Below are 13,177 nucleotides of genomic sequence, written 5' to 3' on the forward strand. Positions count from 1 at the left end.
TTCTTTGTAAGCAATTCTATTCGCAATTTCAATAATCTTTGTAAATTTTAAGTCAATTTTTTTAAAAACCCAATAGAAAAATATACTTAAAAATATTAAAAACCTAAAACATTTAAATCCTTATAACCTGCAAGGGTTTGAGGCAATGTGTTTCTCATGTCTATATTACCATAGACACCTATATACTACCTTCTTTAACTGCAACAGTTATAGCCTCACCTAGAGCACACCCATCTCATAGTTCTAGATTGGCTTTTCTGGCTGGTAGATGTAACTGCCCATTGCCCTGTTCTGTGCTTTTTGTGTTGGTTTTATGCGAATCCTTTGTTTTTCAGTTGAGGTTTTATTCTAGGGTTTGGTCTTTTAGTGTTGCAAGTTTTAAATTGCAAAGATGCGTGAGATCTTGCACATTCAGGGCAGGCAATATGGCAACCGAATCAGTGCCAAGTTTTGGGAAGTTATCTGTGATGACCATGGGATCGATCCCACCGGGAGATACCAGGGCAATTCTGATCTACAGATCGAAAGGGTTAATGTTTGCTACAATGAGGTGTGTTGTGGTAGATTTTTGCCCCATGTTGTGCTCATGGATCTTGAGCTTGGGACTATGGGACTATGGACAGTGTGAGGACCGGGGCTTATGGCCAGGACTTTAGGCCTGATAACTTCGTTTTTGGCCAGTTCGGGGCTGGAAATAACTGGACTAGGGCCATTATACTGAAGGGTCCAAGCTCATTGATTCCTTGTACAATTCCCTGTAGGATATCGTCGGGAAGGAGGCAGCTACAAGTCATAAATATCCACGCTGTTGTTTCATTAAAACTGTACATGTCATTATAGGCTGCGGACTGCAAAATGGGATCACATTGCATGACCATAGATCACTTAATGTCCTTGGAAAATATTATTCTGTGACAAAATTATTTACCACGTCTATCTATCAATATCGCACGATGTCCTCCAAACTGTAGTATTTTGTATAGTTGCCACATAAAAGCATGAGAAATGTATGGTAGGAGGAGCTTTTTGCTTTGCCTCTTTTTACTTTTTTTTCAACTTATAATGTCGGGCCTAGCTTTTTCCCAATGTCATCTCTGCAGGTAGAGGTCACATGAATTTTGAATGATTGTTTCAACTTTCAAACTTAATTTTCTTCTACTGAGCACAATTATTTTCGTCTGTCCTCCTTCAATTTTGCAAACTTAATCAATGGATCTATGCTCTATCGAGCCTCTTTATTCAAAGTCTAGATCTTACAATGTAGGTAAGGTTGCTTGGTTGGAAGGATGAGTATAACAGAGCCCTCACCATTCTGGAACTGACACAACATATGTGCAATTACAAGAACATGATGTATGCTGCAAATCCATGTCACAACAGGTACCTTACTACATCTGCCATGTTTAGAGGCAAGATGAGCACCAAAGAGGTGGATGAACAGATGATGAGGTGGATAAAGAGGTGGATGAATAGATTCAGAACAAGAATTCTTCCTACTTTATGGAGTGGATCCCCAACAATGTGAAATCCAATTCATGTGATATCCCACCAAAAGACCTGTCGATGTTGTCCACGTTCATTGGGAAATCAACATCCATTCACGAGATGTTCATGAGAGTGAGCGAGCAGTTGGGCGCCTTCTTACATTGGTACATTGGTGAAGGCATAGATGAGATGGAACTCACTGAAGCAGAGAACAACATGAATGATTTGGTGTCTGAATACACGAAATATCAGGATGTTAGTCCAGAGGATGATGAATACTATGATGATGAAGAATCAGCTCAAGAATGCTTGGGCAAAGGCTTACATAATGCCATCGACAATCGATAGTTTTTTCAAGGCCTAATAGTTGTTTGTTTGTGGAATTCATTTGCATTTCTTATTCTTTCATGGTCTACTTTGTTCTCATCGAAGGTTTTGGCATTGAACGCATAAAATTTGTATACAAATCCTACATTATGTCCTTGGTTTCCTACATTATGTCCTTGGTTTTGTTGATCATATTGAAATATTGAGAAGATGTAACTGCCTGTCAAACTTATATGTGAAATTCAATCATGCTTGGACACTCCTCTATATTATATGTTATATAATTATGGTGTTGAATGGATTTGTAATACTATAATATGTTTTTGGGATTTGTAAATAGGAAATACAACAATTCTCTGCAAATTCAAACTAGGGGAGTACGTGAGAACAATGCCCACTATAGGATTCAATATAGAGATTGTAATGTTTAAGAATCTGAGCTTCACTGTTTGGGACGTAGGGGGCCAAGATAAAATCTGCTATCTGTGGAGATAGTATATGGTCAAGGCCCAGTTATATTTCAGAGTTTTTATCTATTATTACTGGAAGTTGGCTCCTGATTTCTCTTTTAAGAAGTTTGGAGACAGTATATGGTCAAGGTCCAATTATATTCAGAGTTTTTATCTATTATTACTGGAATTTGGCTCCTGATTTCTCTTTTAATAAGTTTGGAGACAGTATATGGTCAAGGCCCAATTATATTTCAAAGTTTTTATCTATTATTACTGGAAGTTGGCTCCTGATTTCTCTTTTAAGAAGTTTGTTTCTTTAAGCCATGTCTGTATATGCTGGATTCATTTAGTAAATTCATGATATAGCATTGTTGGATTCATTAGATAAATTTATGACATGAGATTTTTTGTTTGGGGGATTTTATAATGTGTATATGTTGGATTTGGATTCATTTGTAAAATCTATGGCTTTTTATTGTTGGTGGGATTCACTCGATAAATTTATGTTTGTTTGTGGACATGAACTTTCATAATAATATATACTCTATAGATATCATAATATATATTATTTCAGATTCACTCAGCAAATCTCATATATTATATGATTGTTGTTTTGTATATAGATGTTAAATTTTATAGATACATAAATATTTTTTTTATGTAGATTGTAGATTTTTTTGTATCTAAGAGATATAAAGTAAAGTTGACAGTCAACTTTTCTTATATTCTCAAAATGTTCAAATTTTTTACAGTAATCTTGTTTGTGATTCTTTTGTTATACAGGGTAATGTTATCTCAAGCTATGTGCAAATAAGCACTCAATATTCTCAAAATGTTCAAATTTTTACAGTAATCTTGTTCGTGATTCTTTTGTTATATAGGGTAATGTTATCTCAAGCTATGTGAAAATAAGCACTCAAGTATGAGAGCGGTTAGGTAAAAGGGTGTTTGCAAGAAGTGGAGAAAAATCTCAATGAATTCATAGTCCATCTTTAGGGTTAGGCTAAGATTTTATCGTGTGGCTTTGTTATTTTCATGTCAATATTGTTCTTACTTATGCATTCATAACAAGATTAGGATGTTTTTCATATCTATTTTTGTTCTTTGCTGCGAGCTGGAGCTCATCTGACTGTGGATTCTATTTGAGCCAATGTTGATTGCCATCTCTTCTTTTTCTTTTATAGTAGAGTTTTTGTGGGGTATGCTAGATTTTTTAAATTGACTGTTTTACTTCAACTTTTGATGCATTTTTTTGTATGTTTTATTAGTTTGGTTGTATCTTATAACATTGACTTGAAAACAAAACCATAGCATTGGACAAGATTTGGTAACTCCAAGCAGGTTTATTCTTGGTGTGATATGCTTGAAGTTTGTCTTGTTTATTGGCATGATTTTGAATTATTATGAGTGGAAAGTGTCCGCATATGATTGTTTAACAAGAAGATGATATACGTTGGGATGCATTTGTTGTGTTTCAATAGATTTCAGTTTGTCTCTGCAAATCCAAAATCCAATACATTTTTTGGCTGCTTGATTGTATTAATTTTGGTTTTCTAAGTGGTTTGGGCCCTATGATGGTTGCATGCTTTGGCTTTAGAAAATGTGACCTTTGGGCATTAAAGAGAAACTCCTTTCATGAGTTGTATTGTTGTTATTTTAGGTTTTTTTATTTCATGGATTTTATATAAATTTTAGCTCGATATGTGTACTAAATTGTATACTTTTTGAGACTAATATAATATTCTGTTTGTTGCACAGTTTGAGTTTGGCTTCTCAACATTGCCTTTGTGTCCAATTTTTTATTCAATCATGGCTTTCATTCGTTCACCTCAAGTAGAAGATATGAAAATGATATCTAATCCCAAAAAGGTAAAGAATAATTGTTTTTTGATGATTTCAAGCCTCACAATATCAACTTTAACATCTATTCAACATGCTTCTTGTGCCTTGAGTGTGTTGCATTTATCACATATAAACATGTTGATTGTACCTTGAGTGTGTTGGAAGAACACATCAAGATGATTGATGATAGAATGCATGTCCGTAATCTGGCACAACAACAATCGTAGTTGAACCAACTCCTTCAACAACCCATACAACCAGTTAATCCCTTTCAACTCCAACAACACCTTCTTCCACCCATGGTACCTGTACAACCCATACAACTAGCTAATCCCTTTCAACGAGCGACAACGGATCCTAACTTAAGAAGGGTTTATGTGGGTAATGTTCCTGAACACATGCAACATGCTAGAATGACTAATTTTTTCTCTCGTTATGGAGACATTGAAGAAGGCCCTGGTGGTCAACAAACAAACTGGTAAGTCGAAAGGATACCCCCTTATTCTTTACAAAATAATTGAAGCAACAAATCGAACCCTGGAAGACGTTGTTAAATCAATAGATGGGCATCAACTTTTTTGTAAATCAGCATTTGAAGGGAAAAAGCAGAAAGTTGCAGCAAACCAGGGCCAAGTTGTTCCTGATTTGAAGGATAAAGGTGATGTAAATCATGTTTCACAATATGGTGGATTGGGTCATGGGCCATTCAACCTGCCACTTACTGGTAATTGAAATATTGTGAACCCAACATCAGTACTAGTTACTAGTCTAAATCCATATGTGGATTAAGTGATGCATCACTTCCAAGTTTGTCTATAGACCTTATTGCAATAAACCTCCCTTATTCATTAACTCTTTAGCACTGTTAGACTTGGGCCACCAACTTCTTCTCCAAGGAACAACTTCTGGTCAAGCATCAGTAGGTGCAGGGAATTACGGTCTTGGTCCATATGGATCCTCTGGATATGGAAGTCACTCATATAGTAGTTTTGGAGGTGCAACATCTCACTATGGGATTTATTCAAGTTCATCTGTTTCCCAAACTGCTCCATATGATGGAGCAAGTCATTTCCCCCTTACATTTCATCAAAATAAACTCACAGGGACATCTCCATCATCGGGAGTTCTAACTGGCATGCGGTCTTACTACACATCCTAGGTTTGTGCTCATTCTTATTCTTCTTCTCCCATTTGTTTTAGTTCATTTTCAATTGTATTTATATATATTTGAAATGTTTGTTTTAATCTTTTGTTTTCCACTATATGTTAAACACCACTTATGATTCTGGGAGCATTTTGCTTTGGATCTCTTTTATTATTTTTCTTCTAACTTCTTTCTAATTGATGATACAAGTTGGTATTAAGTATGGAGTAAAAGTTAGGTTGGCCAAATCATAGAGAAAATTTGTGTTATAATTATGGTGTACAATTACTATATGTGAGGGCAATTGTAGGCAAGATGCCATCGACATAAACGACACTTGGTTACAGGGTACATTTTAGCATTTGTTTCATATTCAAAATATGTTACCTTAACTTATTTTACTATTAAATTACCAGTTGTTGTTAAGCTATGTGCCAATAAGCACTCTAGAAAATATTGAATTGTATGAGAGCAGTTAGGTAAAAAGGTGTTCACAAGAAGTGGAGAAAACTCAGAATGAATTCATAGTCCATATTAGCTCTGCTACATACTTCGGCATTTGTTGTGTCAAATACAACTTGGCTATGTTGTTTATGCTTAAATAAAGTTTGCATCAGTCACCTACTCCCTTTCACCCCACTGTCTCCATTTTTCCCCTTCACTCCACCTATACTCTCATAGCCCTCGCTATCTCTACTTTCCTCTGTAACCCTGTATAAATCCATATTCCCTCTAAACAATCGGGGCACTGAGTTTAAACTATTATGTAACCATGATCACATGACCCCGTGTTTCTGTAACCCGTCACCACCCTTTGTTTGTAGTCGTTGATCGTCCCGATCCAACGGTCCCTACCGCCAAAACCTTTTTCCCCCTGCGTGTTAAACCCCTTTTATTTCCCCCATCGTTCGATCATCCGTCGCATGATCCCACGATGTTCGCTCCTCCCGATCTCGTGAGCCGCCCGCGCGTTAACTCGTGGTGAAAATGGTATTGCTCTTGTCCCATATGCCACATGTCGAGTCTTGATTGCGATCACGCTCCCGCGTACGATTACTGCCCGAACCCCGTATGAAATGCGATACATACCATTTATCGCCCATCTCGCCCAGCCCCGCATGTTATCTCCCACACTACTCTTCGGCTTGATAGCCGTCAGATCTGTCCGCTCGCGATCCGACGTCTCACGTTTGTCCGCTCCCATTTTTCCTGATACCCTCTGCAAATCATTTCCCACCGTCGATCCACACGATTCAATGGTTGATCTTTCTCCACCATGCCTCTGCCATATTATCCATTTCCATAGCTTGTCCCATGTACCCAAAGGAAGAAGGAGACCAGAATCCAGTACCTGGCATATTAGATCCTCAACAACTGCATTTAACATGAAGAATGGCCAAGGAAGGAAAGTACAGAGCATGAGTAGATAAACGCATTTATCAGTTGTGGAGCTTCTCTCATCCAACACTCTGCCTGTTCAAGAAGGACAACAAAGCATCCAAGAAGGTCAAATTCACTTGTAGGACACAGTCAGATTGTAGCAGAGACTCCATCAGAGAGTTAAAAGCGGTTGGTGATCCATTATGGCACCTCCACGCATTGAATAGCAACATATATTTGTAATGAAACTCTATATATATCGAGAAAAGAGATGTAATCAGGGTTGATGGTTGTAGTTTTGATGTAAGGTTCAACTTCTAGAGACTGTGACTACTTTGATACTTGCAGTGTTTGGTCTTCATTTTCAGCTAATACAAGCTTCTTTTGCTGTTAGTTGCTCACTTTCCATTTCTACTCTGTTCTAGGTTGTGCCTGTTATGCATTTTTCATGTGCTCTTGATGTTTAGCATTAGAGGGGCTGTCATCCCACTTTTGTCTTAGAATATAGTATGTATCATTGAATGTGTTATGCAGGGTTCTATTCACTTAATGCCAGAGAGGTATCATCCTATTTTTGCATTAGGAAATAGATTTGCAGACCTCTTTACTGGTTGCAGTCGACCATCACATGGTCTTGTGCATTTGGTGGTGTGGTCAGTATTCTCCATGTTCACTTAATCCTCAAACTGTGAGTAATTGGTGGTCTAAAGCCTTGTAGTCTGGCGGCGTTCACCCATGTCTGGAGTTAAGCATAGTAGAAGTGCTTATCTGGCTTGAATTTGCATCATTCCTTCCATTCACCCATTTCCAACATTTATGTTGAGTTTGTAATGTTCTCGAGCATCTTCGAGATACAACCTAGGAGAGTTTCTTGGGGTGATAACATAATTGGCACTATTGCCGAGGAGAGGAAATTGAAGCTTAGCTTCCATGGAATATGACACAGTTCTAGATTTTGATGGTAGACAAGGTCTGGGCACATTTTAGGTTGTAATCATCTATCTGGCGACTCCACTGGAGGAAGGCCAACCTTTGGTGACTCCACATCATAGTCTTGGCTTAGTTTGTGAGACACACTCGAAGAAATCCTCAGAAATCACCAGCTGTTCCAGAGCCTGACCCTGAGAAGATTGTTAAACCAAAGAGAACATCACAGAAAGGAGCATCAGGATCAGGTAAGCCTAAAAAAATCCCACGTATCTCTGCTAGTGAATAAATCACCTTCAGAGATGCATAAAGCTCCTGTTCATTCATTTCCCTTTAGGATTTCAGCCCAAAGAAAGCATCCCATGTTTTCCATCATATTCCTCTATCTTCGTTATCCATTTCATTGATCCATACTACTCAGTCTACTAGTAGCCGTCCACTTACCTCAACCATGGCAAGTCAGCAAGCTCCTATAAAGATAAAAAGAATTGTTGCTGCTAGGTATGGACCCTTGGTCTTGCCTGCCCCTTTAAATACCATGCCTGCAGGAGATTATATGAAATATATGCCTAAGTTTACTGGTGCAGAGGGAGTATTAGCTAAAGAGCACCTTGAGTCCTTTTATAGCTATGCTGATAGCTTGGATATCAATGAAGAGGATGTGTGGATGAGGGTTTTTTTCCAAAGCCTAGATGGGGAGGCTAGAAAATGGTTTAGAGAATTACCCCCTAGGTCTATAGTAGACATTGAGGCATTAGATGATGTGTTTTTAAAGCACTGGGGGGATAAGAAAGATCTGCTCTACTATCATACTGAATTTGGGAACTTGCAGAGGGAGAATGGTGAGCTGCTGTACGATTTCAATATCAGATTCAACATTATGTACAACAGAATAACAGATGAAGTCAAACCTACCCCTACGTCTATTATGATCACTTATGCCAATGACTTTGATTCTCAGTTCTGCCTGTTGTTAAGAAAAAGAAGATGTCCTTCTTTGGCTAATATGCAAGGTGTAGCCTTTGAAGTAGAATCAAACATCATGGCTACAGAAAGACTTGAAGGTGATGATGAAAGGAGAAGATAGGGAGGAGAGCTCTCATCATCCTCAGATCCTAAGATCGATAAATTAGCCAGGATGATAGAGTTATTAGCCTCTGATGTTTCCAGATCAGAGGCTGAGCAATATTCTAAGGACGCAAGAGCTCTTTGTGACTCTTCTCTTCCAACTCCAAATCCATATAGAGGAGCACAGGAGCAGTTGTAGATTGTGCAAAGAAGCAAAAATGCTAAAGAAGACAAAAGGGTGAAGCCCATGTTTCAGAGCATAATCATGGAGGAAGAGCATTTTGAAGAAGAGGATGAGGTCCATGGTTTGGGAGACGAGGGCAGTTCCCCTTTCTTAGCCAAAGCTGCCTATGAAGAGTCATTATCCAGAGGCACTACTCGTGAGTTTGTTGTACCTGCAGAACAACAAGCATATCAGCATAAGCAATTAGTAGTAGGTTCCACTATCCTCGAAGACCTAGAGCCTAAAGCTAGCCCATCTTCCAATGACTATGAAGATCTGCAAATTAGCCAACCTGCTTTTGTCCCCAGCCCAGTGATCAATAAGGGAGAAGAAAGCTCCCCATCATCTTATGTTTCTCTGTCTGCTCAAAAGAGAATCCCTCATAATTGCCCCCTAGGCACTGAGGTAGGTCATAGCTCCATTCCCAAGGCTGATACTGATCACCTCAGTCTTGATATTCTGAAACCTGCCCAGGTGGCCTCTGCATAGCTTCAAGGGGAAGTTTATTAGATCACAGAGGAAGAGGGTGCACAATCTTGGGACTCCTCCTTGGATGCAGGTTGTTCTAAGAAAGATGTAGGAGCAAATGATATCTCTATGTCCCCCGCACAAGAATATATTGGTTCACCATTCATATTAGTTGTGCAGGCCACAAATGACACAAAGAAGTACACAATAACCATGGTTTTTCAGCAGGTGTACAAAAGCTCCCATGAAGAACATCCAAGGAGGAGAGCATACAAAGAGGGGATGAAGTTTGGATCATCTCTACCTGGTAAGGTCAAATGTCCTAAACTGTTTGAGGTAGATGATCAAATAAACCCAATTTTGCAGATCTATGATGAATGGGCCAAGAGGAGGAGAAACAATTTTGATTGTCCGGTAGATGGCTAATTTTTAAGGATTTATGTTGTTTAAGGTTTTTGGGCCTTGATGATTGTAAGCATGTTCTTTTGCAGGTTTTAGCATAGACTTAATTAGACTCCATGCCCAATGGAATATTAGGTAATATTTTTAAGCTTGTTTTGTATGAAGGCTTTGGTCTGCAATTCTTGAGACCTCACAGGGAGGATCTCATCTCCAGAAGGAGACAGTGTTAGCTTTGCTACATACTTCGACATTTGTTGGGTCAAAGACAACTTGGCCATGTTTTTTGTGCTTAAAGAAAGCTCACATCAGTCACTTACTCCCTTTCACCTCACTGCTTCCATTTTTCCCCTTCACTCCACCTATGCTCTCATAGCCCTCGCTATCTTTTCTTTCCTCTATAACCCTGTATAAATCCATATTCCCTTTAAATAGTGTAGGCACCAAGTTTTAGCTATTATGTAACCACAATCATGAGACCCCATGTTTCTATAACCCGTCGCGACCCTTCGTTCGCAGCCATTGATCGTCCCGATCCAATGGTCCCCACCACCAAAACCTTTTTTTCCCCTGCAAGTTAAACCCCATTTATTTCCCTCGTCGTCCAACCTTTTGTCACACGATCCCATGGCGTTTTCTGCTCCCAATCCCGCAAACTGCCCACGCGTTAAGTCGCAGGGAAAACGGTATTGCTCCTGTCCCATCCGCCACATATCGAGCGCTGATTGTGATCGTGCTCCCGTGTACAATTACCACCCTGCCCTCGTAAGCAGTGTGATACATACCACTTACTGCCCGTCTCACACATCCCTGTGCGTTATCTCCCGCACTAGTCTTCTGCTCGATAGCCGTCGGATCTATCCCCCCGCGATCCGACGGCTCATGTTTGTTCGCTCCCGTTTTTCCCGATACCCTCCACAAATCATTTCCCGCCGTCGATCCACGCGATTCAATGGTTGATCTTTCTCCGCCATGCCTCTGCCATAATATCCATTTCCATAGCCTGTTTCATGTACCCGAAGGTAGAAGGAGGCCAGAATCCAGTACCTGGCACATTAGATCCTCAACAACCACATTTAGCATGAAGAATGGTCGAGGAAGGAAAGTATAGAGCACGAATAGATAAACACATTTATCAGTTATGGAGCTTCTCTCATGCAACACTCTGCCTATTCAAGAAGGACAATAGAGCATCCAACAAGGTCAAATTCCTTTGCAGAACACAGTCAAATTGTAACAGAGACTCCATTAGAGAGTTAAAAGTAGTTGATGATCCATTATGACACCTCCACGCATTGAATAGAAAAATATCTTTGTAATGAAACTCTATATATACCCAGAAAAGAGATGTAATCAGGGTTGATGGTTGTAGTTTTGATGTAAGGTTCAACTTCTAGAGACTGTGACTACTTTGATAGTTGCAATGTCTGGTCTTCACTTTCAGCTAATACAAGCTTCTTTTGCTGTTAATTGCTCACTTTCCATTTCTACTCTATTCTAGGTTGTGCCTGTTATGCATTTTTCATGTGCTCTTGATGTTTAGCAATAGAGGGGCTGTCATCCCACCTCTGTGTTAGAATCTAGTATGTATCATTGAATGTGTTATGCAGGTTTTTGGTCACTTAATGCGAGAGAACTATCATCCTATCTGTGCATTAGGAAATAGATTTGTAGACCTCTTTAGTGGTTGCAGCCAGCCATCACATGGTCTTGTGCATCTGTTGGTGTGGTCAGTATTCTCTATGTTCACTTAATCCTCAAATTGTGATGAATTGGTAGTCTAAAGCCTTGTAGTCTGGGGGTGTTCACCCATGTCTAGAGTTAAGCACAGTAGAAGTGGTTATCTGGCTTGAATATGCATCATTCCTTCCATTCGCCGATTTCCAACATTTTTTTTGAGTTTGTAATGTTCTCGAGCATCTCTGAGATACAACCTAGGAGAGTTTCTTAGGGTGATAATAGTCCATCTTTAGTGTTAGGTTGTGATTTTATCTTATGGCTTTGTTATTTTCATTTCAATATTGTTCTTACTTATGCATTCATAATGAGATCAGGATGTTTTTCATACCTCTTTCTATTCTTTGCTACTAGTTATAACTCATCTCATCGTGGATTCTATTTGAGCCAATGTTGATTGCCATCTTTTGTTTTTATTTTATCATAGTCTTTTTGTGGTGTATGTTAGAGTTTTTAAATTGACTGTTTTACTTCAACTTGTGATGTATTTTCATGTATGTTTTATTAGTTTGGTTGTATCTTATAACATTGACTTGAAATCAAAACCATAGTGTTGGACAAGATTTGGTAACTCCAAGGAGGTTTATTCTTCGTGTGACAGGCTTGGAGTTTGTTTTGTTTGCTAGCATGATTTTGAATTATTATGAGTGGAAAGTGTCCTAAAAGAACATGATTGTTTAACAAAAAGAGGATATATGTTGGGATGCATTTGTTGTGCTTCAACATATTTCAGTTTGTCTCTGCATATCCAAAATCCAATACATTTTTTGGCTGCTTGATTGTTTTATTTCTTGTTTGCTAAGTGGTTTGGGCCCTGAGATGACTACATGCTTTGGCTCAAGAAAATGCGACACTAGGGCATAAAAGTAGTAAGTGTGACTCAAGAAAAGGAAAGGATTCATATTTGTTAAAGAAAAACTCCTTTCATGAGTTGTATTGTTGTTATTTTAGGTTTTGTTATTTCATGGACTTTATATAAATTTCAGCTTGATATGTGTACTAAATTGTATGCTTTTGGAGACTAATATAATATTGTGTTTGTTGTGCAGTTTGAGTTTGGCTTCTCAACATTGCCTCTGTTTCCATTTTTTTGTTCAATCATGGCTTTCATTCGTCCACTTCAAGCAGAAAATGTGACAATGATATCTAAGCCCAAAAAGGTAAAGAATAATTGTTGTTAGATGATTTCATGCCTCACAATATCAACTTTAAAATCTTTCCAATATTTAGTGGTAGTCCTTATGTATTGCTTCTCACTGCAGTCACATACTTTCCCCCTATAGTTCTGAAAGTTGAGGAAAATTCAAGGGCCACATCATCATCATCATAATATCTTCTTAAAATATCCCAACCATCAACTTCTCTGAAAAATTTTTACAACCCTAATATTCTGATAAAATCTAGCATCTTCTATTGTATCTCTTCCATTAAACCCTACGCCTATTGCATAGAAGAACACATAGAAGGTTGGTTTTGGAAAGAAAGGGGGTTATCCTATTGTTTTATCTTTATTTTTTCTTGCCTTATAAACTTGATTTTAGTATCTTGTAGTTTTGTTTATGGAAATTATTATAGGAAGTGTTTTAAAAATCTGGACAATCAACATATGCATTCTAGCAACAATTGTAGTAGAAGAAACCCAAAAAAAGTCAAAGAAGAGGGAAAACAAAATGAAATGACTTTCCATTGTTGTGCTTTTATTTTATTGAACTTATTGTACTTCCT

General features: G+C 38.4%; 1 pseudogene; it reads left to right on the top strand.

Moving 5' to 3' along the window:
- The first annotated feature begins 391 nt into the window (after window positions 1–391).
- Window positions 392–1,833, top strand: LOC149239955 (tubulin beta-6 chain pseudogene; annotated as a pseudogene).
- Window positions 1,834–13,177: the final 11,344 nt, after the last annotated feature.

This window comes from Pinus tabuliformis, chromosome 8 (genome assembly GCF_031772625.1).
Source record: "Pinus tabuliformis cultivar Carrire ecotype Pingquan chromosome 8, CPIR1, whole genome shotgun sequence".
Taxonomy (NCBI): Eukaryota; Viridiplantae; Streptophyta; class Pinopsida; order Pinales; family Pinaceae; genus Pinus; species Pinus tabuliformis.